This window comes from Chiloscyllium punctatum, chromosome 12 (genome assembly GCF_047496795.1).
Source record: "Chiloscyllium punctatum isolate Juve2018m chromosome 12, sChiPun1.3, whole genome shotgun sequence".
In the NCBI taxonomy this organism is placed as follows: Eukaryota; Metazoa; Chordata; class Chondrichthyes; order Orectolobiformes; family Hemiscylliidae; genus Chiloscyllium; species Chiloscyllium punctatum.
Window position 1 is genome coordinate 110,315,817 of NC_092750.1, and position 20,273 is coordinate 110,336,089.

General features: G+C 50.0%; 1 long non-coding RNA gene across 2 annotated transcripts in view; it reads left to right on the forward strand.

The window, feature by feature from the left end:
* The window catches only part of LOC140483510 (uncharacterized), a 57,961-nt gene that overhangs the window by 1,860 nt on the left and 35,828 nt on the right, over positions 1-20,273 (forward strand). Inside the window, exon 2 of one of the 2 annotated variants that reach the window (XR_011962002.1) lies at positions 16,787-16,875. The exons of the other annotated variant lie outside the window; for it this stretch is intronic. This is a non-coding gene — a long non-coding RNA (uncharacterized lncRNA). The remainder of the gene's footprint in view (positions 1-16,786; positions 16,876-20,273) is intronic. 2 annotated transcript variants of the gene reach the window in all.

Sequence of the window (20,273 nt, forward strand, 5' to 3'; positions counted from 1 at the left end):
AGGGAGTGCTGCACTGTCAGAGAATCAGTACTGAGGGAGTGTCACACTGTCAGAGGGTCATTACAGAGGGAGTGCTGCACCGTCAGAGGGTCACTACTGAGGGAGCGCTGCACTGTCCAAGGGTCATTAATGAGGGAGTGCTGCACTGTCAGAGTGTCAGTACTGAGGGAGTGCCGCACTGTCAGAGTGTCAGTGCTGAGGGAGTGCCACACTGTCAGAGGGTCAGTACTGAGGGAGTGCCGCACTGTCAGAGGGTCAGTACTGAGGAAGTGCCACACAGTCAGAGTTTCAGTACTGAGGGAGTGCCACACTGTCAGATGGTCAGTAGTGAGGGAGTGCTGCACTGTCAGAACGTCAGTACTGAGGGAGTGCCACACTGTCAGATGGTCAGTACTGAGGGAGTGCTGCACTGTCAGAGGGTCAAATTGAGGGAGTGCCACACTGTCAGAGTTTCAGTACTGAGGGAGTGCCACACTGTCAGATGGTCAGTAGTGAGGGAGTGCCACACTGTCAGAGGGTCAAATTGAGGGAGGGCCACACTGTCAGAGTTTCAGTACTGAGGGAGTGCCACACTGTCAGATGGTCAGTACTGAGGGAATGCTGCACTGTCAGAACGTCAGTATTGAGGGAGGGCCACACTGTCAGATGGTCAGTACTGAGGGAGTGCTGCACTGTCAGAATGTCAGTACTGAGGGAGTGCTGCACTGTCAGAGTGTTACTACTGAGGGAGTGCTGCACTGTCAGAGGGTCAGTACTGAGGGAGTGATTCGCTGTCAGATGGTCAGTGCTGAGGGAGTGCTGCTCTGTCAGAGTGCCAGTACTTAGTGAGTGCCACACTGACAGAGGGTCAGTGCTGAGGGAATGCTGCACTGTAAGAATGTCAGTACTGAGGGAGTGCTGCAATGTCAGAGGGTCAGTACTGAGGGAGTGCTGCACTGTCAGAGGCTCCTTACTAAGGGAGCGCTGCACTGTCAGAGTGTCAGTACTGAGGGAGTGCCACACTGTCAGAGGGTCAGTACTGAGGGAGTGCTGCACTGTCAGAGCTGTCAGTACTGAGGGAGTGCTGCATAGTCAGAGTGTCATTACTGAGTGGGTGCTGCAAAGTTAGAAGGTTAGTACTGAGGGAGTGCCACATTCTCAGAAAGTCCTTACTATGAGAGCGCTGCACTGTCAGAGTGTCCTTACTGAGTGAGCGCTGCACTGTCAGAGGGGTCAGTACTGAGGGTGTGCGGCACTGTCAGAGGGGTCAGTACTGAGGTAGTACCACACTGTCAGAATCTCAGAGCTGAGGGAGGTCTACCCTGCCAAAGAGTCCATGCTGAGGGAGTGTTACACTCCCAAAGGGTCAGTACTGAGGGAGTGATGCACTGTCAGTGGGTCAGTACTGAGGGAGTGCCACACTGTCAGATGGTCAGTACTGAGGGAGTGCTGCACTGTCAGAGTGTCACTACTGAGGGAGTGCTGCACTGTCAGAGGGTCAGTACTGAGGGAGTGCTGCACTGTCAGAGGGTCAGTACTGAGGGAATGTCACACTGTCAGAGGGTCAGTACTGAGGGAGTGCTGCACAGTCAGAGGGTCAGTACTGAGGGAGTGCTGCACTGTCAGAGTGAAAGGATTGATGGAGTGCCAGACTGTCAGAGGGTCATTACTGAGGGAGTGCTGTACTGTCAGAGTGAAAGTACTGAGGGAGTGCTGCAATGTCAGACGGTCAGTATAGAGGGAGTGCCGCACTGTCAGACGGTCTGTACTGAGGGAGTGCTGCACTGTCAGAGTGTCCTTACTGAGTAAGCGCAGCACTGTCAGAGGGTCAGTACTGAGGGATTCCTGCATAGCCAGAGAGTCAGTATACAGGGAGTGCAGCATTGTCAGAGGGTCGGGACGTAGGAAGTGCTGAAATTCAGAGGGTAATTAGTGAGAGAGAGCTGAACTGTGAGAGGGTCAGTACTGAGAGAGTGTGCACTGTCAGAGGGTCAGTACTGAGGGAGTGCTGCACTGTCAGAGAGTCAGCACTGAGGGAGTGCTGCACTGTCATAGGGTCCGTACTGAGGGAGTGCTGCACTGTCAGAGGGTCAGTACTGAGGGATTCCTGCATAGCCAGAGAGTCAGTATAGTGGGAGTGCAGCATTGTCAGAGGGTCGGGACGTAGGAAACACTGAAATGTCAGAGGATTATTACTGAGAGAGAATTGAACTGTGAGAGGGTCAGTCCTGAGAGAGTGTGCACTGTCAGAGGGTCAGTACTGAGGGAGTGCCTCACTGTCAGAGGGTCAGTACTGAGATAGTGTTGCTCTGTCAGAGGGTTAGTACTGAGCGAGTGTCACACTGTCAGAGGGTCAGTACTGAAGGAGTACTGCACTGTCAGATGGTCAGTACTGCGGGAGTGTCACACTGTCAGAGGGTCAGTACTGAGGGAGTGCTGCACTGTCAGAGGGTCCGTACAGAGGGAGTGCTGCACTGTCAGAGGTTCAGCACTGAGAGAGTGTCACACTGTCAGAGGATCAGCACTGAGGGAGTGCTGCACTGTCAGAGGGTCAGCTCTGAGGGAGTGTCACACTATCAGAGGGTCAGCACTGAGAGAGTGCTGCACTGCCAAAGGGTCTGTACTGAGGGAGTGCTGCACTGTCAGAGGGTCAGTACTGAGGGAGTACTGCACTGTCAGATGGTCAGTACTGCGGGTGTGTCACATTGTCAGAGGGTCAGTACTGAGGGAGTACTGCACTGTCAGAGGGTCAGTACTGAGGGAGTACTGCACTGTCAGAGGGTCAGTACTGAGGGAGTGCTGCACTGTCAGAGGGTCAGCCCTGAGGGAGTACTGCACTGTCAGAGGGTCAGTACTGAGGGAGTGCTGCACTGTCAGAGGGTCAGTACTGAGGGAGTACTGCACTGTCAGATGGTCAGTACTGCGGGTGTGTCACATTGTCAGAGGGTCAGTACTGAGTGGATGCTGCACTGTCAGGAAAGCTGGACTGAGGGACTGCTGCACTATCAGAGGGTCAGTACGGAGTCAGGTTCACACTGTCATGAATCGGTCATGAGAGATCACCGCACTGTTGGACAGACAGTACTGAGGGTCTGCTTCATTGCCAGAGAGTCAGTATTGAGGGAGTGCTGCACTGTCAGAGGGTCAGTACTGAGGGAGTGCTGCACTGTCAGAGGGTCAGTACTGAGGGAGTGCTGCACTGTCAGAGGGTCAGTACTGAGGGAGTGCTGCACTGTCAGAGGGTCAGTACTGAGGGATTCCTGCATAGCCAGAGAGTCAGTATAGAGGGAGTGCAGCATTGTCAGAGGGTCGGGACGTAGGAAACACTGAAATGTCAGAGGATTATTACTGAGAGAGAGTTGAACTGTGAGAGGGTCAGTACTGAGAGAGTGCCACACTGTCAGAGGGTCAGTATAGAGAGAGTGCTACACTGTCAGAGGGTCTGCACTGAGGGGGTGCTGCACTGTCAGAGGGTCAGTACTGAGGGAGTACTGCACTGTCAGATGGTCAGTACTGCGGGTGTGTCACATTGTCAGAGGGTCAGTACTGAGTGGATGCTGCACTGTCAGGAAAGCTGGACTGAGGGACTGCTGCACTATCAGAGGGTCAGTACGGAGTCAGGTTCACACTGTCATGAATCGGTCATGAGAGATCACCGCACTGTTGGACAGTCAGTACTGAGGGTCTGCTTCATTGCCAGAGAGTCAGTATTGAGGGAGTGCAGCATTGTCAGAGGGTCGGGATGGAGGAAGCGCTGAAATGTCAGAGGGTCAGTATTGAGGGAGTGCTGCACTGTCGGACAGTCAGTACTGAGGGAGTGCTGCACTGTCAGAGGGTCAGTACTGAGGGAGTGCTGCACTGTCGGACAGTCAGTACTGAGGGAGTGCTGCATTGTCAGAGGGTCAGCACTGAGGGAGTGCTGCACTGTCAGAGAGTCAGCACTGAGGGAGTGCTGCACTGTCAGAGAGTCAGTACTGAGGGAGTGCTGCACTGTCAGAGAGTCAGCACTGTGGAAGTGCCACAGTGTCAGAGTGACAGTACTGAGGGAGTGCTGCACTGTCAGAGGATCAGTATTGAGGGAGTGCTGCACTGTCAGAGGATCAGTATTGAGGGAGTGCTGCACTGTCAGAGGATCAATACTGAGGGAGTGCTGTACGGTCAGAGTGTCAGTACTTTGGGAGTGCCACACTGTCAGAGGGTCAGTACAGAGGGAGTGCTGCACTGTCAGAAGGTGAGTACTGAAGGAGTTCTGCACTATCAGAGTGACAGTATTGAGGGAGTGTTGCACTGTGAGAGAGTCAGTACTGAGGGAATGCTGCACTGTCAGAAGGTCAGTACTGAGGGAGTGTCACACTGTCAGAGCATCAGTTCTGAGGGAGTGTTACACTGTCAGAGAGTCAGTACTGAGGGAGTGATACACTGTCAGAGCATCAGTTCTGAGGGAGTGTTACACTGTCAGAGAGTCAGTACTGAGGGAGTGATACACTGTCAGAGCATCAGTTCTGAGGGAGTGTTACACTGTCAGAGAGTCAGTACTGAGGGAGTGCTGCACTGTCAGAGCATCAGTTCTGAGGGAGTGTTACACTGTCAGAGAGTCATTACTGAGGGAGTGCTGCACTGTCAGAGGGTCAGTACTGAGGGATTCCTGCATTGCCAGAGAGTCAGTATAGAGGGAGTGCAGCATTGTCAGAGGGTCGGGATGTAGGAAGCGCTGAAATTCAGAGGGTAATTAGTGAGAGAGAGCTGAACTGTGAGAGGGTCAGTACTGAGAGATTGTGCACTGTCAGAGGGTCAGCACTGAGGAATGCTGCACTGGCTGAGGATCAGTATTGAGGGAATGCTGGACTGTCAGAGGGTCAATACTGAGGGGGTGCCACACTGTCAGAGTGACAGTATTGAGGGAGTGCTGCACTGTCAGTACTGAGGGAGTACTGCACTGTCAGAGGGTCAGTATTGAGGGAGTGCTGCACTGTCAGAGAGTCAGTAATGAGGGAGTGCTGCAATGTCAGAGTGTCAGCACTGTGGGAGTGCCTTAGTGTCAGAGTGACAGGATTGAGGGAGTGCCGCACTGTCAGAGGGTCAATACTGAGGGAGTGCCACACTGTCAGAGGGTCAGTACTGAGGGAGTGCCACACTCTCAGAGTGACAGAGCTGAGGGATTGCTGCACTGTGAGAGTGTCAGTACTGATGGAGTGCCAAACTGTCAGAGGGTCAGTTCTGCGGGATTGTCACACTGCCAGAGGGTCAATACTGAGGGAGTGCTGCACTGTCAGAGGGTCAGCTCTTGAGGAAGTGCTGCAATGACAGAGGGTCAGTGCTGCGGGATTGTCACACTGCCAGAGGGTTAATACTGAGGGAGTGCTGCACTGTCAGAGGGTCAGGACTGAGGGAGTGCTGCAATGTCAGAGGGTCAGCACTGAGGGAGTGCTGCAATGTCAGAGGGTCAGTACTGAGGGGGTGCTCCACTGTCAGAGGGGTCAGTGCTGAGAGAGTGCTGTACTGTCAGAGGGTCAGTACTGACGGAGTGCGGCACTGTCAAGGGTTAGTACAGAGAGAGTGCTGCAATATAAAAGGGTAATGACTGAAGGAATGCTGCATTGCTAAACAGTCTGTACTGAGGGAGTGCTGCAATGTCACAGGGTCAGCACTGTGGGAGTGCCACACTGTCAGAGGGTCAGTACTGAGATAGTGTTGCTCTGTCAGAGGGGTCATTACTGAGCGAGAGCCACACTGTCAGAGTATCAGTACTAAGGGATTGTCACATTGTGAGAGGGAGTGCTGCACTGTCAGAGGGTCACATTGAGGGAGTGCTGCACTGTCAGAGGGTCAGCACTGAGGGAGTGCTGCACTGTCGGAGGGTCACATTGTGGGAGTGCTGCACTGTCAGAGGGTCAGTACTGAGGGAGTGCTGCACTGTCAGAGGGTCAGTACTGAGGGAGTGCTGCACTGTCAGAGGGTCACATTGAGGGAGTGCTGCACTGTCAGAGGGTCAGTACTGAGGGAGTGCTGCACTGTCAGAGGGTCAGTACTGAAGGAGTGCCACACTGTCAGAGTGACAGTATTGAGGGAGTGTTACACTGTGAGAGAGTCAGTACTGAGGGAATGCTGCACTGTCAGAATGTCAGTACTGAGAGAGTGCTGCAATATAAAAGGGTAAGTACTGAAGGAATGCTGCACTGCTAAACAATCTGTACTGAGGGAGTGCTGCAATGTTACACGGTCAGCACTGTGGGAGTGCCACACTGTCAGAGGGTCAGTACTGAGATAGTGTTGCTCTGTCAGAGGGGTCATTACTGAGCGAGAGCCACACTGTCAGAGTATCAGCACTGGGGGAGTATCACACTGTGAGAGGGTCAGCACTGAGGGAGTGCTGCACTGTTGGAGGGTCACATTGAAGGAGTGCTGCACTGTCGGAGTGTCACATTGAGAGAGTGCTGCACCGTCGGAGTGTCACATTGAGGGAGTGCTGCACTATCAGAGGGTCAGTACTGAGAGAGTGCTGTACTGTCAGAGGGTCAGTACTGAGAGAGTGCTGCAATATAAAAGGGTAAGTACTGAAGGAATGCTGTACTGCTAAACGGTCTGTACTGAGGGAGTGCTGCAATGTCACAGGGTCAGTACTGTGGGAGTGCCACACTGTCAGAGGGTCAGTACTGAGATAGTGTTGCTCTGTCAGAGGGGTCATTACTGAGCGAGTGCCACACTGTCAGAGCATCAGTACTAAGGGATTGTCACACTGTCAGAGGGTCAGTGCTGAGGGAGCGCTACACTTCCAAACAGTCAGTGCTGAGTGAGTGCTACAGTGCAAAAGGGTCAGTACAGAGAGGGTGCTGCACTGTCAGCGGTTCAGTACCCAGGGAGTGTCATACTGTCAGGGGGTCAACACTGTGGGAGTGCCACACTGTCGGAGGTTCAGTGCTGAGGGAGTGCTGCACTGCCAGAGGGTCAGTACTGAGGGAGTGTCACACTGTCAGAGGGTCAGCACTGAGAGAGTGCTGCACTGTCAGAGGGCCAGTAGTGAGGGAGTGCTGCACTGTCAGATGGTCAGTACAGATGGAGTGCTGCAATGTCAGAGGGTCAATACTTAGGGAGTGTCACACTATCAGAGGGTCAGTACTGAGGGAGTGCTGCACTGTCAGAGGGTCAGTACTGAGGGAGTGCTGCACTGTCAGATGGTCAGTACAGATGGAGTGCTGCAATGTCAGAGGGTCAATACTTAGGGAGTGTCACACTATCAGAGGGTCAGCACTGAGAGAGTGTCACACTGTCAGCGGGTCAGTGCTGAGGGAGTGCTACACTGCCAAAGGGTCAGTACAGAGGGAGTGCAACACTGTCAGAGGATCAGTGCTGAGGAAGTGCTGCACTGTCAGAGTGTCAGCACTGTGGGAGTGCCTCAGTGTCAGAGTGACGGTACTGAGGGAGTGCTGCACTGTCAGAGGGTCAGTATTGAGGGAGTGCTGCACTGTCAGAGGGTCAGTACTGAGGGAGTGCTGCACTGTCAGATGGTCAGTACAGACGGAGTGCTGCAATGTCAGAGGGTCAATACTTAGGGAGTGTCACACTATCAGAGGGTCAGCACTGAGGGAGTGTCACACTGTCAGCGGGTCAGTGCTGAGGGAGTTCTACACTGCCAAAGGGTCAGTACAGAGGGAGTGCCACACTCTCAGAGTGACAGTGCTGAGGGAGTGCTGCACTGTGAGAGTGTCAGTACTGATGGAATGCTGCCCTGTCAGAGGGTCAGTGCTGCGGGATTGTCACACTGCCAGAGGGTCAATACTGAGCGAGTGCTGCACTGTCAGAGGGTCAGCACTGAGGGAGTGCTGCAATATCAGAGGGTCAGTACTGAGGGAGTGCTACACTGCTGGAGGTTCAGTAATGTGGGAGTGCTACACTGTCAGAGGGTCAGTACTGAGAGAGTGCTGCAATATAAAAGGGTAAGTACTGAAGGAATGCTGCACTGCTAAACAGTCTGTACTGAGGGAGTGCTGCAATGTCACAGGGTTAGCACTGTGGGAGTGCCACACTGTCAGAGGGTCAGTACTGAGATAGTGTTGCTCTGTCAGAGGGGTCATTACTGAGCGAGTGCCACACTGTCAGAGTATCAGCATTGGGGGAGTGTCACACTGTGAGAGGGTCAGCACTGAGGGAGTGCTGCACTGTCGGAGGGTCACATTGAGGGAGTGCTGCACTGTCAGAGGGTCAGCACTGAGGGAGTGCTGCACTGTCGGAGGGTCACATTGAGGGAGTGCTGCACTGTCAGAGGGTCAATACTGAGGGAGGGCTGCGCTGTCAGGGGGTCAGTACTGAGGGAGTGCTGCACTGTCAGAGTGTCAGTACTGAAGGAGTGCTGCACTGTCAGAGGGTCAGTACTGAAGGAGTGCTGCAATGTCAGAGGGTCCATATGGGTGCAGTGTTGCACTGTCAGAGGGTCATTACTGAGGGAGCGCTACACTGTCAGTGCATCAGTCTGTGGGATACCTGCATTGTAAGAGAGTCAGTACTGAGTGAGTGCCACACTATCAGATGGGCTGAAAGACTTAGTTTCAGCTCCCATGTCTTGTGGTCTACGAGGAATATCTGAAATTGTTCAGTCCATTTCTGAATCTGCTTCCTACATACCCTGCTCAGTAATGATTCCCACGTCCAGATTCCAGAGACTGTGTTCAAACAGACCATCTTTAATTGGTTATTGAACCTGAAGAGGTACCACCCTCTTTTCCCAGGGATCGAGTTTTTGTTTTATTCCTCAGCTTCCGTGTGCTCATCCCAAATGAATCCCACTGCCCCACACTCAGCACAGTTGGGTGTTCCTTATTTCTGAGCTTCCCAATGCTAATTCACATCCAGAATGACATCCCACACTCCTCCAAATCATATCACAGGCTAATTGCCTGGGAGAGAGGAGTGCTAAGAGGGGAAATAGAATTCTGAATGTACCTTACAGTGACATTAAGGGTGAATTGATAATGCGAGAAACACAGTGAAAATTTGTGCATGGACCCAGAGGCTACAGTGAATGAATGCATTTTGTCAATGCTCATTGGGACAGGGTTGATATGAAATCGTGAAGATGCTCTGTGATACAATTAAATGAATGAGCATATATAGAGAGAGAGATGGTTCTGAGTGGTCAGGCCTTCTTACAATCCAATAAATCTCCAAAGACGGTGGAAATGTATCTCAGTTTACCGAATGAGATGATGGAGGAAGGAGCAGGTACACTTGCAAACATTTTCAAATCCCCTCTGTCCACAGGAGAGGTGTCATCGTACTGACCATGTGGTACTGTTATTCAAGAAGGAGCATGGTATATATCTGGCAGCTACAGGCCAGTCAGGCTAATATCGTGGGTGGGGCGTCTGTTGGAAGCAATTTTGGGAGATAGAATTAATCAGCATTTAAAGAGACTGGAGTTCACGAAGAACAGTCAGAATGGTTCTGTTAAGGGGAGGGTCAGGTCTGACCAATGGGATTGCGCTTTTTAAGGAGGTGACCAGGTGTGTAAATAAGGGCAATGCTTTCCTGTCGCCTGCTTGGAGGTCAGTAAGGCTTTTATCAGGATCCATACTGGAAACTGAAAATGAACATAAAAACTCAAGATCCAAGGAATTTGGTGCAGAATGCTGAGAGCCAGGAAGCAGACAGTGATGGCCCCATTAGAAACCACTGTCTGTTCATGTCTCACTGTTGGGGTCTTGCTGATGTGGTTGATAGAAAAGATTTAGATTTGAATGGTGGAGGGTTAATCATTGGGTTCATGAATGATATGAAGATTGGTTGGGTGATAAATACTGAGGATGATAGTCTTAGGTTACAGAAGGATGGAGATGGCCTTGTCAGATGGACCGATCAGTGGCAACGGGTGAGGTGCCTGAAGACTGGAGGGTGATTAATGATGGGCCATTATTGAAGTAAGGCTGCAAGGAACAGCCATTGAACTATGGAGCTGTGAGCCTGATGGCAGTGGTGGGTAAGCTGTTGGAGGGCATTCTGAGAGACAACTTACATGCATTTGGAAAAGCAAGGATTGATTAGGGATGGTCAGCTTGGGTTTGTTTGGAAATGATGTGTCCAAGTTGATAGAGCTTTTGAGGGGATGACCAAGGAGACAGATGAGAAGGTTTCACATAGGAGACACTTAGTAAAAGGTTAGATGACATGGCATGCAAGGAGAGAGGACAGCACAGTGTCTCAGTGGTTTGATTCTAACTCCCGGTGACTGTCTGTGTGGAGTTTACACATTCTCTCTGTATCTGTGCGGGTTCCCTCCAGGTGGTCCAGTTTCCTCCCACCGCCCAAAGATGCCATGGGAAATGCAGCATTACAGGGATAGAGTAGAGGATGTGAGTCTGGGTGGGATGCTGTTCAGACAGTCAGTGTGGAGCCAATGGACGGATTGGCTTGCTTCTACACTGTAGGAATTCTAAAATTAATCCAGAGGGACAAGTAATGTTCTGGGGACCTGGGCTCCAATCTTGGACAGGGGTGGATGTGGGTCCTCACTGTCTGAAGGGGTTTGAACACAATCTGAGGGGGGGGGGGCTGGGCTGAGCCCTGAAGTGTTGAGGATGTGAATGTTTTGTGGAGGTAATGTCTGAGGGGCTTTGGGGGTTAAATACAATAAAGTGACGCTTTCTTCGGTATTGAGAGAGCACTTTCTGAGGTATTGAGGGAGAACTATCTGAGGAACTGAGGGAGCACTTTCTGAAGTATTGAGGAAGCACTTTCTGAGGTATTGAGAGACCACTTTCTGAGGAATTGAGGGAGCATTATCTGAGGTACTGACGGAGCACTTTCTGAGGGACTGAGGGAGCACTTTCTGAGGTACTGAGGGAGCACTTTCTGAGGTATTGAGGGAGCACCTTCTGAGGGATTGAGGGAGAACTATCTGAGGTATTGAGGGAGCACTTTCTGAGTTACTGGGGAGCACTATCTGAGGTATTGAGGGAGCACTTTCTGATGTACTGAGGGAGAAATATCTGAGGTTCTGAGGGAGCAATTTCTGAGGTATTGAGGGAGCACTATCTGAGATATTGAGGGTGAACTATCTGAGGTATTCAGGGAGCACTACCTGAGGTACTGAGGGTGAACTATCTGAGGTACTGAGAGAGCACTTTCTGAGGTATTGAGGGAGAACTACCTGAGGTAGTGAGGGTGCACTTTCTGAGCTATTGAGGGAGCACTCTCTGAGGTATTGAGCGAGATCTATCTGAGGTACTGAGGGAGAACTATCTGAGGTACTGAGGGAGCACTATCTGAGGTATTGAGGGAGCACTTTCTGAGGTATTTAGGGAGCACACTCTGAGGTATTGAGGGAGAACTATCTGAGGTATTGAGGGAGAACTATCTGGGGTATTCAGGGAGAACTATCTGAGGTTCTGAGGGAGCACTTTCTGAGGTATTGAGGGAGAACTATCTGAGGTACTGTGGGGGCACTATCTGAGGTACTGAGGGAAACATATCTGTGGTATTGAGGGAGTACTTCCTGAGGTACTGAGGGAGAGCTATCTGAGGTATTGAGGGAGCACTATCTGAGATATTGAGGGAGAACTACCTGAGGTACTGAGGGAGAACTATGTGAGGTATTGAGGGAGCACTTCCTGAGGTACTGTGGGAGATCTATCTGAGGTACTGAGGGAGCTCTTTCTGAGGTATTGAGGGAGCACCATCTGAGGTACTGAGGGAGAACTATCTGAGGTATTGAGGGAGTACCATCTGAGGTATTGAGGGAGAACTATCTGAGGTATTGAGATAGAATTATCTGAGGTATTGACCGAGCACAATCTGAGGTATTGAGGGAGCACTTTGTGAGGTACTGAGGGAGCGCTTTCTGAGGTACTGAGAGAGAACTATCTCAGGTACTGAGGGAGCACTATCTGACATATTGAGGGAGAACTATCTGGGGTATTCAGGGAGCACTATCTGAGGTACTGAGGGAGCACTATCTCGTGGTACAGAGTGCAGAGGATAGAAAGGAATAGATGCAATTCCCTGATCATTTCCTCAGGGTCCCCGAGGCACTCTGGTGTCGTAATTTGAAATGGAAGCCACTCCCCATTTCAGAAGATTCAGATCATTTTGAACAATCAGTGAAAAATAACAGCAGGATGTGTCTGAAACATGGTTTGGGGGAAAACTTTCCTCAATCTATTGTCACTTGTTGCTTGGAGACGTTTTAGGAAAGCAGGCACCCAAACAGACTAATGCTGTCGATGCAAGAGGTGGGGCACAGGAAGATCCAACAAGTCCATCTGTAGCTGCTGTCTGTCTCCATGGAGCAGTCATCATGTGAGATCAGGGTTCCGTCCTCGGAGAAATCATTTCTCCAGCAATACCTCAACCATGCCAGCTCTGTGTGTGTGTGTGTGTGTGTGAGACAGAGAGAGAGAGAAACAGAGAGAGAGAGAGACTGCCCGTGTTTGTGTGTGTGAAAGAGTGGATGCATGTGTATCTCTGTGTGTCTGTATATGTGTGCGTGAGAGAGAAGTGCATGTTCATGTGAGAGTGTGTGGCTGTGTGTGTGTTTTAGGGTGTGTGTGTCTCTGTGTGCATGTGTGTTTGTGAGAGAGTGTGTATGTGTGTGAGAGAGAGTGTGTATGTGTGTTTGAGAGTGTGTGTGAGAGAGAGAACGTGTGTGTGTGTCTATATGTGTATGTGTCTGTGTCGAAGTGTGTATGTGTCTGTGTGTGTGTATGACAGTGTGTCTTATGTGAGAAATAGTGTGTGTGTGAGAGAGTGTGTCTGTGTGCATGTGTGTGTGAGAGTGAGTGGGTCTGTGTGTGAGAGAGTGCGTGTGAGAGAGAATGTGGGTGTCCGTGTGTGTGTGAGAGAGTGTGTCTATGCATATTTGAGGGAGCGTGTGTCTGCGTGTGTATGTGTGTGAGAGAGAGTGTAACTGTGTTTATGTGTGTGTGAGAGAGAGCATCTGTGTGTGTGAGAGAGTGTGTGTCCATGTGTGTGTGTGTGAGAGAGAGTGTGTCTATGTGTGTTTGAAGGAGCGTGTGTCTGCGTGTCTGTGTGTATGCATGTGAGAGAGAATGTCTGTGTGTGAGAGAGACAGAGTGTGTGTGTGAGAGAGAGTGTGAGTGTGTCAGAGACAGAGAGTGTTTGTGTGTGTGAGAGAGAGTGTCTGTGGGCGTGAGAGTGAGTGGGTGTGTGAGAGAATAAGCGTGTGTGTGTGAGTGTGTGTGTAAATGAGAGAGACTGTGTGTATGTGTGTGTGAGAGAGAGTGTGTCTGTGTGTGTTTGAGGGATCGTGTGTCTGTATGTCTGTATGTCTGTCTGTGTGTATGTGTGTGAGAGAGAATGTCTGTGTGTGTGAGAGACAGAGAGTGTGTGTGTGTGAGAGAGAATGTCTATGTACATGAGAGTGAGTGGGCGTGTGAGAGAATGAGAGCGTGTGTGAGAGTGTGTGTGTAAATGAGAGAGATAGTGTGTCTGTGTGAGAGAGAGTGTGTCTGCGTGTATGTGTGAGAGAGTGTGCCCGTGTGTGTATTTGAGGGAGTGTATATCTGTGCATGTATGTGTGTGAGAGATATAGTGTGTGCTTGTGTGTGTGTGTGTGTGAGTGTGTCTGTGTTTTTGTTTGAAGGAGTGTGTGTTTGTGTGTGTGAGAGAGCCTGTGTGTGGCAGGGGCTTTGTGTGTGTGTGTGTGTGTGTGTGTGTGTGTGTGTGTGTGTGTAAACTAGCCAATCTTTTTGGGTGCTCATGAATATAAAATCCAGCTGCTGTTTCAGGTGAGGTGGTCCTCGTGTCTACAATGACACAAAGGCTGCAAGAGTGAATTAACTGGGTGAAAGAGAGTGCTGTTCATTCCAGTGGGGATTCATGCAGTAAACCTTCTCCACACACTAACATCCCTCTGGCAATGTAGTGACTAGTCCTGCACACAGAGCTCCATGTACAAACCAATGTAATGTCACCATAGTCTTGCCAGAGCATGGGACAGGTCCTCATTACAGAGCGGGGTCTGGTGGGGATTTAATCAGAAGGTCACTATGACCCAGCTGAGGGGAGAGGTTGGGAAGGAGAGTCCTTCAGGGTAACCCCAGCTGGTGTGGGAATTGAACACACGCTATTGGTTTTACTCTGCATTATAAACCAACTGTCCAGCCAACTGAGCTAAGTGACTTCTCTCCAGGGGCATGCCCTGTATAACCCAATCATAGCCAGCCTGCACCTCAATAGGAGCAAGGAGCAAGGCCATTCGGCCCCCACCCTAACCCAGAAGGCAGAGCACGGGAAGCTGATGAAGGAAACAAGCCCCTCCCTTGTGGCCTTCTGAAATGGAGCTGGAAGACAGGGCAGACCTGGCCTGTTGTTTGCTTCCCCGAGACTGGCCTGCTCCACCTTACAGTGAGAGACTGAGGGGAATCTCGAGGAGATTTCACTTCTCACTGAGAGGCTGCAACTCTAATCCAAATGAGGCTGATTCCTTCCGATACTCACGGAAGAGTGCAGCACTCTACAGATCAGGGCCTTGTGGAGTCATAACCTCCAGGGTGGGGGCCAAGAGCTGGGAGGTAGTGTTAAGAATATAAGACCATCTGAAATAGGAACAGGAGGAGACCATTCATCCCCTCGAGCCTGCTCTACTATTCAATAGGATCGTGGAGGATTTAGCATTTGATTTGGGAGCTGAAACCCGGACAGTACAGAGACAGAGAATCAAATTATTCTGCTATACGGAATCATCAGACAGGAGCTGGAACCAAAGAGAGTGAACACACACAGACACAGACACACAGACACACACACACACACACACACACACACACACACTGTGGGATTCAGGCTGTCTGTGGGAATTTTACCACAAGATGCGAGCTCTTCACTGAGGAGAGACAACGGCGCAAGATGCTAGAGAGGGGGAGGCTGCACAGTCTGATCCCACCGATCAGAGAAACGGCTTGCACCTTAATAGAACAGGGATCGGCATTCTGGCAGGCAGGTTTTCTGCTGCAACACCGCTACATTTAAACTAAGTAGCGGGGGGGAGGGGACAAGCTGGATGTTTAAAAAGGAAATTGAAGGGGTAGTTAGAACAAGAGAAGTCAAGAAAGACAACTGTATCAAGGAGGCAGAAAACTGGAAAAGGCATCATGCTGTAAAGTTGAGTGAAATAAGGGTTGAGGGGAAGGGTGAGAGCAGTAACAAATTAAAAATTCTATATATGAATGCACGAAGCATTAGACACAAGGTGGATGAGCTTGAGGCTCTTTTGGAAATTGGCAGATACGATATTGTGGGGATAACTGAGACGTGGCTTCACGGGGACAGGGCCTGGGAAATGAATATTCAAGGCTACACGTGCTATCGTAAGGATAGACTGACGGGCAGAGGGGGTGGGGTGGCCTTGTTGGTAAGGGAGGATATTCAGTCCCTTGCGCGGGCGGACCTAGAGTCAGGGGATGTAGAGTCAGTGTGGATAGAGCTTCGAAACACTAAGGGTAAAAAGACCCTCATGGGAGTCATCTACAGTCCCCCAAACAGTAGTCTGGATGTTGGAGGTAAGTTGAATCAGGAGCTGAATTTGGCTTGTCGCAAAGATGTTACTACAGTTGTTATGGGGGATTTTAACATGCAGGTAGACTGGGAGAATCAGGATGGTTTCGGGCCTCAAGAAAGAGACTTTGTGGAGTGCCTCAGAGATGGATTTTTAGAGCAGCTGGTGCTGGAGCCGACCAGGGATAAGGCGATTCTGGATCTGGTATTGTGTAACGAACCAGAATTGGTCAGTGACCTCGAAGTGAAGGAGCCATTGGGAAGTAGTGACCATAATACAATAAGCTTCAATCTGCAATTTGAGAGGGAGTGGGTACAATCTGAAGTGACAATATTTCAGTTGAATAAAGGGAAATATGGAGCTCTGAGGGAGCAACTGGCCAAAGTTCAATGGTTCAATACCTTAACAGGGAAGACCGTGGAGGAACAATGGCGGATATTTCTGTGTATGATGCAGAAGATGCAGGATCAGTTCATTCCTAAAAGGAAGAAAGATCCCAGGAGGAGACATGGGCGGCCGTGGCTGACGAGGGAAGTAAAGAAACATATAAGGTTAAAAGAGAAAAAGTATAACTTAGCGAAGATAAGCGGGAAAACGGAGGACTGGGAAGCTTTTAAAGAACAACAGAGGATTAGTAAGAAGGAAATACGCAGAGAAAAAATGAGGTACGAAGGTAAACTGGCCAAGAATATAAAGGAGGATAGTAAAAGCTTTTTTAGGTATGTCCAAGGCAAAAAAATGGTTAGAACAAAAATTGGGCCCTTGAAGACAGAAGCAGGGGAATATATTACAGGGAACGAAGAAATGGCAGAGGAATTAAATGGGTACTTCAGATCTGTGTTCACTGGGGAAGACACAAGCAATCTCCCTGAGGTAACAGTGGCTGAAGGACCTGAACTTAAGGGAATTTCTATTTGCCAGGATTTGGTGTTGGAGAGACTGTTAGGTCTGAAGGTTGATAAGTCTCCGGGACCTGATGGCCTGCATCCCAGGGTACTGAAGGAGGTGGCTCGGGAAATCGTGGATGCGCTGGTGATTATTTTCCAGAGATCAATAGAATCGGGGTCGGTTCCTGAGGATTGGAGGGCGGCTAATGTTGTGCCACTTTTTAAGAAGGGTGGGCGGGAGAAAGCAGGAAATTATAGACCAGTTAGTCTGACCTCAGTGGTGGGAAAGATGCTGGAGTCTATTATAAAGGATGAAATTACGGCACATCTGGATAATAGTAACAGGATAGGACAGAGTCAGCATGGATTTATGAAGGGGAAATCATGCTTGACTAAATTTTTTGAATTTTTTAAGGATGTAACTCGGAAGATGGACGAGGGAGATCCAGTGGATGTAGTGTACCTGGACTTTCAGAAAGCTTTTGATAAAGTCCCACACAAGAGGTTAGTGAGTAAAATTAGGGCGCACGGGATTGGGGGCAAAGTACTAGATTGGATAGAGAATTGGTTGGCTAATAGGAAACAAAGGGTAGTGATTAACGGCTCCATTTCGGAATGGCAGGCAGTGACCAGTGGGGTACCGCAGGGATCCGTGCTGGGACCGCAGCTTTTTACAATATATGTAAATGATATAGAAGATGGTATCAGCAATAACATTAGCAAATTTGCTGATGACACAAAGCTAGGTGGTAGGGAGAAATGTGATGAGGATGTTAGGGGATTACAGGGTGACCTGGACAAGTTAGGTGAGTGGGCAGATGCATGGCAGATGCAGTTTAATGTGGATAAATGTCTGGTTATCCACTTTGGTGGCAAGAACAGGAAGGCAGATTACTACCTCAATGGTATCAAATTAGGTAAAGGGGCTGTTCAGAGAGATCTGGGTGTTCTTGTCCACCAGTCAATGAAGGCAAGCATGCAGGTACAGCAGGTCGTGAAGAAGGCTAATAGCATGCTGGCCTTCATAACAAGAGGGATTGAGTATAGAAGCAAAGAGGTGCTTCTGCAGCTGGACAGGGCCCTGGTGAGACCACACCTGGAGTACTGTGTACAGTTCTGGTCTCCAAATTTGAGGAAAGACATTCTGGCTATTGAGGGAGTGCAGCGTAGGTTCACGAGGTCAATTCCTGGAATGGCAGGATTGCCTTACACGGAAAGACTGAAGCGACTGGGCTTGTATACCCTTGAGTTTAGAAGACTGAGAGGGGATCTGATTGAAACGTATAGGATTATGAAAGGACTGGACACTCTGGCAGGAGGGAACATACTTCAATTGATGGGGGAGTGCCGAACCAGAGGACACAACTTAAAAATACGGGGTAGACCATTTAGGACAGAGATGAGGAGAAACTACTTCACCCAGAGAGTGGTGGCTGTGTGGAATGCTCTGCCCCAGAGGGCAGTGGAGGCCCAGTCTCTGGATTCATTTAAGAAAGAATTGGATAGAGCTCTTAAAGATAGTGGAGTCAAGGGTTATGGAGATAAGGCTGGAACAGGATACTGATTAGGAATGATCAGCCATGATCATATTGAATGGCGGTGCAGGCTCGAAGGGCAGAATGGCTTACTCCTGCATCTATTGTCTATTGTCTATTATCTCACTGCTTCCCACTCCCATGAGAGCTCTTATGTATATTTCTGTGTTCCCAGCTGTCTCTCCCACATTTTCCCTTCAATCCCTATCTCACAACATCCTTCATATCTCTGCCCTGTTGACATTTCCCTGCAGATTCCCTCCCTCCAACACTCTGCCCCTTTGTCACCCCATCATGTTTTTCAGGAATGTTTAATCATTCAATCTTCCCCAAAACCAACACCTTGCTCATCTCCCTCTGCATCTTTCTCTCAGCTCTGTGGGATCTTGACGTTCTTGTCTGTAAATCATTCTCGTTGCATTACAGCCGCCCCCTCCCCCCCCCCCCCACTCCACTCTCTCAGCTCTACGCTGCTGCTGCAACTCCTCTCTCTTTCTCTACCCTATATCTCTCCCTGGGATTTCTCTCTCGCTGTCTATCTGACCTTTTCTCCCTGTCTTTGCCTCCCCTTTTTCCCCTTGTATCTGTCTGACATTGTATTTCTTTTCCAGGGGTTTTACTCTCTCTCTCTCTCGCCTTTTCTCTCTCTGCCTCTCTCCTACTCTTTTTCAGTTCTTCTCACTTTCTCTCCCACCCTCTGCCTGCCCATCTTCCTCTTATTCTCTCCCTCCCTCTCACTGTCTGTCTACCCATCTCTCTTTCACTCTTGTAGTTTCTCTCCCTCTGTCTCCCTAGACCCCTGTCCCAGTGACTGGGGAAGGGACATGGGAAGAGTTTGTCTCTGTGTCGCTGGATGCTGTACAGTTAATGCGGGGGATCAACCTTTACCTGGTCTCCCCCGAATGTTACCCCGACTGTGGGGAGGGGATTAGTGTAAGGGACATAAAAGGACTTTTCTCATTGAGTCTGAAATGAACAAAAAGAGAAAGGGAGGGTGACAAAAAGAGAAAGAGAGAGATGGAGAGAGTGGGGATGGAGAAAGTGGGGAAAGAGAGAGAGATGGGCAGTGAGAAACAGGGAGAGGAAGAAGGACACATATGGAGGGAGAAGGACAGTGTGTGTGTCAGGGGAATGGTTGCAGAGTGGGATCTTTCTGTGCATGACAGCAGCCAGTCAAAAGGTGTGTTAGTCTCTGCACCATGTCCTCCAGCCCAGGAGCTGTGGGTCTACATGGGAAGGGGGAGATTGGGAGACAGGGAGGGAGTGGGACAGCCAGAGATGGGGGACTGTTTGATGGGGTTTTAGGGTTGGTGGAGAAAGGAGGGGCTGCTGTGAGAGACAGAGAGATTGAGGGAGGGACAGCATGAGACGCAAAGTCTGAGACAGGATGGAGAAGAGGTGTTCAAAGTTTCTGAGAAGATTTGTAGCTCAGGTGCTCATTGTTGTTGTTGTGTTCGCCGAGCTGGAAATTTGTGTTGCAGACGTTTTGTCCCCTGTCTAGGTGACATCCTCAGCGCTTGGGAGCCTCCTGTGAAGCGCTTCTGTGTTGGTCCCTCCGGCATTTATAGTGGCCTGTCTCTGCCGCTTCTGGTTGTCAGTTCCAGCTGTCCGTTGCAATGGCCGGTATATTGGGTCCGGGTTGGTGTGTTTAACAAACACATCGACCTGGATCCAATATACCGGCCACTGCAGTGGACAGCTGGAACTGACAACCAGAAGCGGCAGATACAAATCACTATAAATGCCGGAGGGACCAACACAGAAACGCTTCACAGGAGCCCCCCAAGCACCGAGGATGTCACCGAGACAGGGGACGAAACGTCTGCAACACAAATTCCCAGCTCGGCGAACAGAACCACAACATGGAGAAGAGGTCTCCACAGAAAGGATAGTCAGTGAGGCCATTCAGGGGACAATGGAATATAAAAGCAGAGATGTACTACTCAGACTTTATAAAGCTCTGGTTAGGCCCCATTTGGAGTACTGTGTCCAGTTTTGGTCCCCACACCTCAGGAAGGACATACTGGCACTGGAACGTGTCCAGCAGAGATTCACATGGATGATCCCTGGAATGACAGGTCTAGCATATGAGGAACGGCTGAGGATACTGGGATTGTATTCGTTGGAGTTTAGAAGATTAAGGGGAGATCTAATAGAGACGTATAAAATAATACATGGCTTTGAAAAGGTGGATGCTAGAAAATTGTTTCTGTTAGGCGAGGAGACGAGGACCCGTGGACACAGCCTTAGAATTAGAGGGGGTCATTTCAGAACAGAAATGTGGAGACATTTCTTCAGCCAGAGAGTGGTGGGCCTGTGGAATTCATTGCCACGGAGTGCAGTGGAAGCCAGGACGCTAAATGTCTT